This window comes from Rattus norvegicus, chromosome 12 (assembly GCF_036323735.1).
Source record: "Rattus norvegicus strain BN/NHsdMcwi chromosome 12, GRCr8, whole genome shotgun sequence".
Lineage (NCBI taxonomy): Eukaryota > Metazoa > Chordata > Mammalia > Rodentia > Muridae > Rattus > Rattus norvegicus.
In genome coordinates, this window is record NC_086030.1 from 23,230,325 (window position 1) to 23,240,848 (window position 10,524).

Below are 10,524 nucleotides of genomic sequence, written 5' to 3' on the forward strand. Positions count from 1 at the left end.
ATTTTAGACAGGAAAGGCAACAGAGTTAAAACTTGTGTTAAAGAAAAAACAAACCAAAATAAATCCAACAATGTGACCAATAAATCCCAGCCAAACCTACAAAAGTCTATGTATCAAACAAAACACCAACCAATCAAAAACAGAAACACAAAGTTGATGGTGAACTTCGATGGTGTTGCTAATTACCATACCTGAGGTTGTCCTCTGCACTTCCATACATGGGCCCAAACTGACTTGCACACACATGCACCAGATCTCAAACATATATCATGCAAGAATCCTTTCACATATAGTCTGCTACAACATATTGCCGGTCATCATCCTGACTAAACAAGGCCTCCTTAAGACGAGGCTCTGTGATTCTGGAGACTCTAGTTCCTGACGTTGTTCACAGCATTCAGACTCTCTAACTTTATAACTAATTAACTTATCCCATTACAGCAGGGGGAGAAAACAGGCTATATCCTTCCTTTTTCTCTGTAAATAATCCAATTCCAGAGGCATCCTTCAAATAACACATACTGCAGGCTCTGTGGGCCCAGCAGATACCCTCATAGATGAAAACTGTCCCTGTCTTCTCCATTCTTGTCACCACTTCCTTACACACACACTCATTGTTCCACCTTCCCTAGTGACAACACAAAGATCCAGAGTGTGTTCACAAAGTAACTCCCCAGACTGGTGCCAGAAGAGAGTGGAGAAGTTAGAGAGGGTGGGGGAAGGATGGCAGCTGGTAGTGTAGACAAGGTGCTCAGGCTGAAGCTTCAGTTTGACAATAGCACAGTTGCCTGCTGCCAACTGACCTCATGTTTCTTCCCTAAAATGACATCATCATCTTCATCTGCCTCACCTGCTGCCAAGCCTCAGAGAAGCTCCTGCCTACACACCTCTCCAGGGGAGTCCAGAGGAAAGACTCTATACTGTGGTCTAAAGGTCCAGTGAGTGGGACTGGAGAAACAGTTCAGTATCCCCCAACATCTGCTGATAGCCAAGGACAGAGACATTTATAGGGATGTCATCAAGTTTGTTGTCACAGAAACAGTGAAACTCACAACCCCATCCTCAGGGTTATTATATTTAGCTTAAAATAAACCAAAGCCAAAATAAATAAATGAAGAAAAACCGGAAAATGTTAATACACTAACATGTAGGTACATTTAATAGGATGCAGCAGCAGGAGATTTTCTGATTTTGAGGCCAGCCTTTGTGTACAAAACAAGATCCAGGACAATCAGATGTATATAATAGAGAAACCCCCTCCTCCAAAACAGAAGGAAACAAAAACAAACTTACAAAAACTGAAGTATTGTTAGGCCAATTATATTTTATATAAATCTAGAGAGAAGCTAAGTATCATATTCAAGTTCTCCATCGCCAGGGAAAAGGGAGCTAAGTGAGGGCCTTTTTTCATGACACACTTTACTGATTTCAGTTTGTTAAGCTTTGCTGTTGTTTTAAAGACAGAATCCCATGTAACCCGGGGTGGCCTAAACTCAAGAAGTACCAAGAATAGCCTCTAATTCTGTAGTTCTCAAGCTTCCTAATGCTTTGACATTTCCTCATGTTGGGGCAACTCCAATCATAGAATTATTTCATTTATATTTCATGACGGTAATTTTACTACAGTTATGATCATAATATAAACATCTGATAATCAGGATATGTGAAATGTGACTCCTGTGAAAACATTCTCCTACCTTCAAAGAGGTGGTGACCCACAGCTTGAGAATCAATGTTAAAATTGATAATATTCCCATCACTACCTGTCAATTGTTGCCATGACATGAATGTCATGATCCCCAATTTCTTTTAGTCCTTTTTCTTACTCATCATTTCAGTCTAGGAAATATAAATTCCAAACACTTGTCACCAGGGCAGAAGCCAATATCTACTTTCTAGTTGGAACATAATGTTCCCTTTTGGCAGATCAGAGACACAGTCTGCCTAAGTGTATACAACCTGAGCTTAAGCACATATGTAGAGATGAGAATGTTGGCTCTGTAAGTCTTTGCTGTGGGCTTATCTCTGGATTTTCCCTCTTATGCAATGGAAAGGGACCTGAGAAGTCACACGACCATTTGAACAAGTGGATTAAGGCCCTTTCTTACAGGTGCATGAGACTCCTTGAGATGACTGGACAGACCACCATCTTGGCAGCTTTCTGTGTAAACACATCAGGAATGCCCAATATCACCATGTCCATGAGAGCTGCTGAGTTCACTCTCAGGGGCTAGGATGCAGTCACAACCAAAGTAGACATCTCACAGCTGTTCCAGGACACTTGCCATTAGGCACATCAGTTTTGGTGACCTCATCATGACCAAACAGCTTCCCAATGACCAAAGAAAGGCCCATGAATGATATTCATTTGAGGCTTGTGATTGGAGACCTGGAGCTGTATCCATACCACTTTATTTACGGCTCACTATGGTTGGTAGATCTCTATCGAGCATGGCCATGAAATTGTTCTATCATGAGAAGCATGGTTTCAATCCTTCTAGGTCACTGTGGATGGTTTCCTGTGTACACACAAATTTATATTATAAGGTGACCTGCTGACTATCACATATTAGGACAGACTGGACTTGGGACAAATTTCCCATTTTAGGAGAGAACCATGAGTGCAGAATGTCAACATGGCAGGAAATGAGAAAGTGAGTGCATACAGTTGGGCTTGTGAGTAAAGAAAGCTCAACATGGGACCCAAGAAAGCCATGCTCTGACACTTGATGTGAAGCATGTGAGGAGGGGTGGCTCTGGATGAGATGTCAGCATCCAGAAACTAAAGAAGAGGAGAAATCTGATTGTCAGGCTGTGGGTTTCAATGAAACCCATGGCCCTTACATCTATTCCATTGACCTACACCCTAGACACAGTCTACACTCTCTAAGAAGTGTCAGGAAGAGAAAAGGATGGGGGCTCAGGAGACACGCTGAGATGGATTGCTGGGAGTAAGATATTTATTAAAAGTGTCAATAACTCCATGAGCAGAGAGACAACAGCACAGTCAGGCTCTCAGGCCCAGAGACACACAGGAGGACCTTGGTTCCAAGGAGAGGGTATCTGAGCCCCCATGGCAGAAGTGGGGGTTATCCAAGAATGACTTTCACAGGAGAATCCTGCAGCCATTAGCTCTGACTCCCAGCGAGAGTACATGGAAGGCTGTGGGATGCAGGGTGTGTAATTACCAACAACTACTTTGATGTAAACTTGCCTCCCTGGTGAGAGATCCTAGCACTGGGGAGCCTGTTATTTAAGGAATAAAAGATTATTTGTCACCATGATCTGCTGGCCAACCATGAGACACAGATGACAATGTTCTCTGTGTACAATTTGGGTCCCCAGAAATCATTCCCCGATCACTGGGCTAGGCAGCAGACTCCATTTCCGACTGAGCTATCTCCCTGGCATATACTATGTTTCTTCCTTAATGTGTAATTTAAAATATTTCAGGTAACATCAATTTGGAAAATATTATGTCCATGATTCATCACCTTGAGAAATCCCCCTACTTTTTAAAGACACAATCTTTCACAGGCCTGAACCTCACGACTTGTTCTAGACTAGATGTTCAGCCAATCTGTCTCTGCCTGTCTCTTGCTTGACCAGGGTTGGAATTGCAAATTCCTGCCACATCTCTGGGTGCAAGCTCCTGATCCATCAAACTCAGGTCCTCCTACCCCTGTGCCATGTGTTTCTGACTGAATCATCACTCCGGCTCTCTTCCATGCCTCTCATAATGAACTCCCCATCAGCTCCTCTTCTGTCCCTTGAGATGACAGGCACTCAACTTACTAGGCTTTAAGCTTTACTCTGCTGGCATGTAGGAGAAGAAATTGTGTCAGTGGATCAGCCACATTGGTTCTCATTCCTGCCTCTCAGCTGTTCTCTGTGTGCAGACAACAGGAGGGGACCAGGGCATCACACATGTCTGCTGCATCCAGGTAGGCACAGGTCTGAGAATCCACAGGACCTGACGCCAGGAGTCTTGCTAATTTCTGTACAACACAGCATGTCAGATGACTACTAGTGAACTCACCCATATCCTGTCTCCCTTTCAGTCCTTTTCCCTACTCTACTTTCTTGACACATCTCTGCCTTCTCTGCTCTGCACTCACTGTGTCTCCCTCTTGCCTCCCTGAAACCTTGCTTTCTAGCTGTCCCTCACAGTGTAGGCTGCTGCATCCTGCAGTTTGAGACTCAGGGATTTATTCCCAGTCAGACTTCTGCAGTCGTTCAGGCAGTTGCTCTTCCACCTCTCAGTTCTACTTAGAGTAACAGGGGGCAGAGCCTGTCTGAAACAGTGGGATGCACATTTAAATGTTCATTTGTAAACTTCCATTACACTCCACCATCTATGCATCTCTATCCTTATCTCGTAGTCCCAACGGCTTTAAATCAACTCTGACCTCAGTTGACATGTAGGTCTTGTGTTGGGTGTACTAGATATTTGGAGCCCAGTGGCCTACAGCTTGCTATGTAACTGTAGATAAACTTGAATTCCTGAATCCCTTCTCTATTTTTCCCAAGGGCTGGAATTATTTTGTCCACCTCTGTGTCCCCATTTTTATTTCTTAGAGTACCCATGAATATTTGAAGACAAATAATTTATTTATACAAAAATGTAATGGGATTTTGCAAAAGAACATTGTATTTCAAGTGTGTGTGTGTGTGTCTGTTTGTGTGTTGCTTATGTCTGTGTGTGTTTTGCAGGGACATAATGTATAAATTTTTCCATTCTGCCAATATGCTTGAATTTAGGGTACTTCTCTAGTCTTTTGCAAAATTTACTTTGAACAGAGCATATGAATATGTGAATATTTGCAAATGTGAACACTCATGTGCTGCTGGAGGACAACCTTGGGCATTTTCCTTTAGGAGCTGTCCTCTCTTGATTGTGGGGAAGGTCAGTCATTGGTCTCACCCAATAGGTAAGGTTGGCAGCACAGGGAGCCACAGGGATCCTAGCGCATCAGCCTGTCCTAGCCTCTGACAACCCTTTATGTGGCTCCTGGTGTGATGCTCATGTGACTGTGGAAATATCACTTCAACTGAGACACTTCAATGGGTGTTTAATGATTTTGCTGAGGAGGGTGAGATTTCTAGTGTCCAACTCTTTTGCTTGTTGTAGTGTTAAGTTCTCCATACACATTTCTTTCTCTTTATGTGTCCATTCATTTCCATTTTAGTTACACATGCCCAACTCAAAGAGGTGTCTCTACTTATACATATCACTTCCTCTAACATGTCTGCAAAAGCTGGTCTATCCTCATTTCTTCTACAGCAGACATAGTTATTCCAAATGAACAGTCAACCCCTGAGGTTCCTACATGGCTACTTGAATTCCCTAGGACCAGGTGCTGTGTTCATCTGCATTTGCTCCTCTGGTTTCCAGATGGTCAGGAAGGACAGCAGGCTCCATGCAGATCTTGAGGAGGTCAGGCAAATTTCCCTCCTTCTGATCTCTTCACTGTTCCCTGCCCTTCTCCATCTCCCACAGCTAAGAACACTCCCAGCGGGGGAGCTCGGGTGAGGCCTCTCCTGGACCACTTACCTCTGCTTCCACCACAGGAAGATCATCCATCCATACAGGGGGATGATGACCACAACTTTGGCCATGACCATCCCAACCATGGCTCCCAGGTTCAGCAGTGAAGGATTCCTCTGGCCCTGTGTGTACTCCAGGTCATCTGTGGGGACTACAGAGGGGATGATAGAGGGGCTCCGCATGGTAGTATCGAGAGCTGTGGAGAGATGAGAAGTGAGAAAATCCTCCCTGAATTAAGTGAGGAATGGGTGAGTTTCACACCTTGTGTCCTCGGTTGGATGTGGGATGCAGAACAGCTGTTAGAATTTCACACAAGGAAGGGAACACATGCTTAAGGCTGAGACTCCAGAAGAGTAAGTTCAAATGCACAGTCCCCAACTGTCCTGGCTGTGTGTTCACTAATTTTCGTTGTGTCACACATAACTAAGTTAGCAATGTTTTTCTCCACTTAAATGTAACATACAGACATGGTTGCTTCATAGTGAGTTTGCTGCCTGGACCGAAGAAACTGAGTTTGGTCCCCACTATCAATATCGAGAGCCTGGTGAAGTATGCATGACCCTTGCTCCTAGCCCAAGAGACAGAGGCAGGCAGAGCCCTGGGAGTGGACAGGTAATCTTGTCTATGTGTCTAGTTCCATGTCAAACAGTCCAAGCGATGAAATTCTAGAGCTGAGGAGGTGGAGACAGACTTGTCCCTGTGGCTCACTAGCCTGCCAACCTAGCCTCCATGAAAAACTTAAAGCCAGTGAGAGAGTATGTCCCCCAAAATAAGGTGGATGAGACCTTAGGATCTCCTCTAGCCCTACAGACCTAACCATATGTACACACACACACACACACACACACACACACACACACACACACACCTGCCATACACAATGAATATACCAAAATGTGTAAAAGGAAAAACACAATTTTAGCTTTATGTGTGCAGCTCTTTGGAGAGCATAACACAATCCTTTGCTTTACACACATAACTGAGAAAAATTTTCCCAATAATTACCTATTTGCAAATTCTAAACCAGGGGTTCTTGACGTGTACATCATTATCACAACATGGATTACATATAAGTTATCACACATGTCAGATGTTTCATTGTGATTCATAAAAATAGGATAATTAAAGTTATAAAGTAGCAATGATATACTTTTAGGCATGTGGGACCCAGAACATGAAGAACTTTATGAAAGATTTGCAGCTTTAGGAAATAAAAGAATGACTGAACTAGACAAATACATAAAATGGCTTCTTTCTCTCTAAGTCCAAGCAGCGCCTATCAAACCCTACCACAGGTCACCATGGTAGCTGCAGCCTGCACAGATAACTGTGCTGTGCACATCCTCTCATACTTTGACTTAGGACAGTCAGGAGGCACCTCTGGATGTTGTGGCACACACTGTACTGTCCAGACTCAGGAGGCAGAGGCAAGGCAGATTGGTGTGAGTTCGAGACCATATGGGTCTATATTGTGAGTATTGGAAAAGCCAGGGCTACATGCTGAGAAACTGATATAAAATTAATAAACAAGATAGAAAGAAAACAGGAAATAAAGAAGTACTCCCATTTTTAAAAAAGTGGGGTTATGGGGAGCAACAAAGCAAGGTTGAAGGAAACGATGCAGCAACACACAGGACCCAGATTCTGTTGGTCCCTATGCAGGAACACAAGTCACTATAATTGGCTCAGGGTTCTCAATCCAGGGGACTCCAGTTCCTTCAGCATCAGAGGGGCTGGAGGGATCAGAAGACAGAGCAGACACATCATGGAAATGGAAACACTTTCTTAATCATTTTCTAATGACTAAAGAGACTGGGGAGAGAAGATAGGTGTGTCCTCGGGAACTATGAGGTGAAATGAGGGACTATGGTGACATGTGGCAGTTACAGTTAGACCTGAGAACACCAGAACATCCAATGGCTCCTACTCTATGTTCTGTGCTGACATTGGAGCTATGTGAAGAAGCTGCACACAGGTACAAACTAGAGCCCTGCCACAAAAACATGACAGTCAGCTCCATCCTGGAGGTTTATATTCACCTTGAGGTCACAGGTGAAAGAGGGCAGGACTGTAGTTAGTTTTGGGACAATAAGGGTGTGAACTATGGGGTACTGAAGCCTAGAGTCTACTCTGATTCTGTCTGAGCAGAGGATGAGGTCACAGGTGAAAGAGGGCAGGACTGTAGTTAGTTTTGGGACAATAAGGGTGTGAACTATGGGGTACTGAAGCCTAGAGTCTACTCTGATTCTGTCTGAGCAGAGGATGACAGACATAGGAGGCAGCAAAGACTTCCCCCAACTGCAAGGAAAGATGCTGGTGGCAGATGTTTGGGCAGAGATGAGGGAAAGGAATATGAAAGGAAGCTCAGACTTGAGGACCTGATGTGATATCTAGGGAACAAGGAAGCCACAGGTGTCAAAGCCTGAGTCATGGTGACTCACCATGAATGATGAGTTTTGTGCCAGGGATTGACTGCCACAACTTCATGCCTTCAGGTGTTTGCAGAAAAACTCAGCTGAAGTATGTGGCCTGGTCGTTCTCCTTCAAGTTCAGGATTCTGAGGACACCAGATGTCTGACCCGGTGTCCAATTCATGATGAGCCGGCCCTTAAAATGCTCATGAATAAAAGGCCGGGTGGAGGTGTAGATGAATTCCCCATGGTAGTGCTTCCATCTCCAGGCTATGCTCATCTGAGGATCCGTGGCCAACTTCCAGGGGAAGTAGAAGGAGAAGGGGATCTCGATGGAGCCACCCTGGACTCCAGAGAGGACATCCGGTTGGTCGACACCAAAGTCATTCTTTTCTTGATATCCTGCTGAGTTCCCTGGGAAGGACAGGGAGAGTCTGAAGCCACTGCAGGGATTTAAAGGACACCCCTGAGCATCCTGAGCCTTCATCTGAAGGGAGGGGTAGGTCACAGGGCAGGACTGTCCCTATGGCTAGGGAGACAGAAAAAAGAGGGAAGGGTTGGGTTGTGATCACTCTGAGTGTTGATCTCTTGGGGCAAAGAGTCCTGGCTGGCTCCTCTACCAGACACTGTTCACAAGACACCCACTTTTCCCCGCCATTCTGTCCCCTCCTCTGGTTCAGTCCCTGCTAATGAGGGCCCCACTGCTCACCAGTGTGCAGACATGCCGCCGACAGCAAAAGAAGGAGAAGCCGAGCCATAGCCAGATTCCTTCCAGGAAGTGAACTGAGCAGAGCCGTCAGGAAGTCGAAGTTGCCCTGTCTAGGGAGACTGGGGCACACAGCAGTCCAGAGAGAATCAGGGTAAATAAAAACACACGCTCAGACATTCTCAAGTGGAAGACTGAGTTGAGCAGGACCATCTCCACCTCCTTGTGGCCAGCAACTTCCTTTACTGATCTGGCTTCTGCTCTTCTGCTTTTGCAAAAGATCCACCCTTGTGGTTACTGACAACATGACAGGGTTCTTCGCCCAGCCCCCACTCCTGGTTGGGAGACATATCCTAGCCCTTGTCATAGCTGGTTCTCCTCTCTGGTTTGAGCTGGTCTTTCTCTCTCTGACAGTGGCTTAACTCTCCTGTAATTCTGAATGTCAGCCCTACTGAGAAACCAGCTCTCTCCCAGGGGTATTCGGGTACAGAGAGCAGTGGTTCAGGGTCAGCTCAGGGTGCAGGCAGAAACTGGAAGTAGTCTATTCCAGATTGCTCATCACTTCCTGTATTCTGAGGGCTCCAGGCAGGTTCCTCTTCAACCAGAAATGTAAGCAGAAGGGGTGTGATGTGCATGAAGCAAAGGATTGTATTCTGCTCTTAACTGAGCTTTGCACATATGGCTGTTTCATAGTTCTTCTTTTACACATTCTGGTGTATCCACTGTGTGTGAACATGTGGATCTGTTACATCAGATGTGTGTCTGTGTGTTTATGGGTGGGCATGTCAGTGTGTGTGTCTCTGTGAAAGAATCTGTGTCTGTATGTCTCTTTGGGTGAATGTACCAGGGTGTGTGTGTGTGTGTATTTGTGTGTGTGTGTGTGTATTTGTGTGTGTGTGTGTGTATCTTCCTGTGTGTCTTTGTATATGTCTTTCTATAGGTGTGTCTGTGTATCTGGGTGTATGTCTCTCTGTGTGCATCCCTGTATGTGTGTCTATGTCCGTGTGTCTCTGTGTATCTGTCTTTGTGTGCATGCATTGGTTTATGCATGTTGATGCTAGAGGAGAGCCTAAGGTCTCATCCTCCTCATTTCTTGGATCTGGCTCTCTCTCACTGGCTTCAAGTTTCCCATGGACACTAGATTGACTGGTCAGTGAACTGGACAGACAAGCCTGTCTGTACTTCCTCAGTCCTAGGATTAGAGCTCACTCAGCTAGCTCTGTTTGGTGTGGAACAAGATACATAGACCAGGCTAACTGTCCACTCACAGAGCTCTGCCTGCCTCTGTCACTTTTGTTAAAATTAAAGGTTTTGCTGGTCTCTTTACATGGACACTAGACATCAAATCTGGTTCCAAGGCCCGAGCAGCAAACTCAGAAATGGGGGTAACAAGGGTTATATGAAACTTTCTATGTGATAGGTTCTTGAAAGCTTAATTTGCATGAAGAGAAATCCAGTGTGCTTGCTGGACCTGTCCTTATAGCCCAAGAGAAAGATAGACCTGTAATTCAGCCATCTTTTTCTGTGACTACCACAAGGGTGTAGGAGTGGGGGTGGTATCTGGTTCCAAGGCCCAAGCCTTGCTTCTTGCTCCTGAACACTCAGACCTGTCCTAATTCAGTTGGTGTCAAGATAAGATTTTCAGGGTTTGGACACATCTACACCTCAGTTTTACTCTCAAGTAATTCCCTGAGTTGCCTGACTATCTGATCCCTCATTTACTAAAAAAGTATCATTAACTCCATGAGCAAAGAGAGAACAGCACAGTTGGGCTCTCAGGACCAAAGACAGACAGGAAGACCTGGGTTCTGAGGACAGGATATCAGAACCCATATGGCAGAAGTGGGGTTATATTGCTA

At 45.0% G+C, this 10,524-nt stretch overlaps 1 pseudogene; it reads right to left on the reverse strand.

The window, feature by feature from the left end:
* LOC134481167 (paired immunoglobulin-like type 2 receptor beta) lies at positions 605 to 9,758 on the reverse strand (annotated as a pseudogene).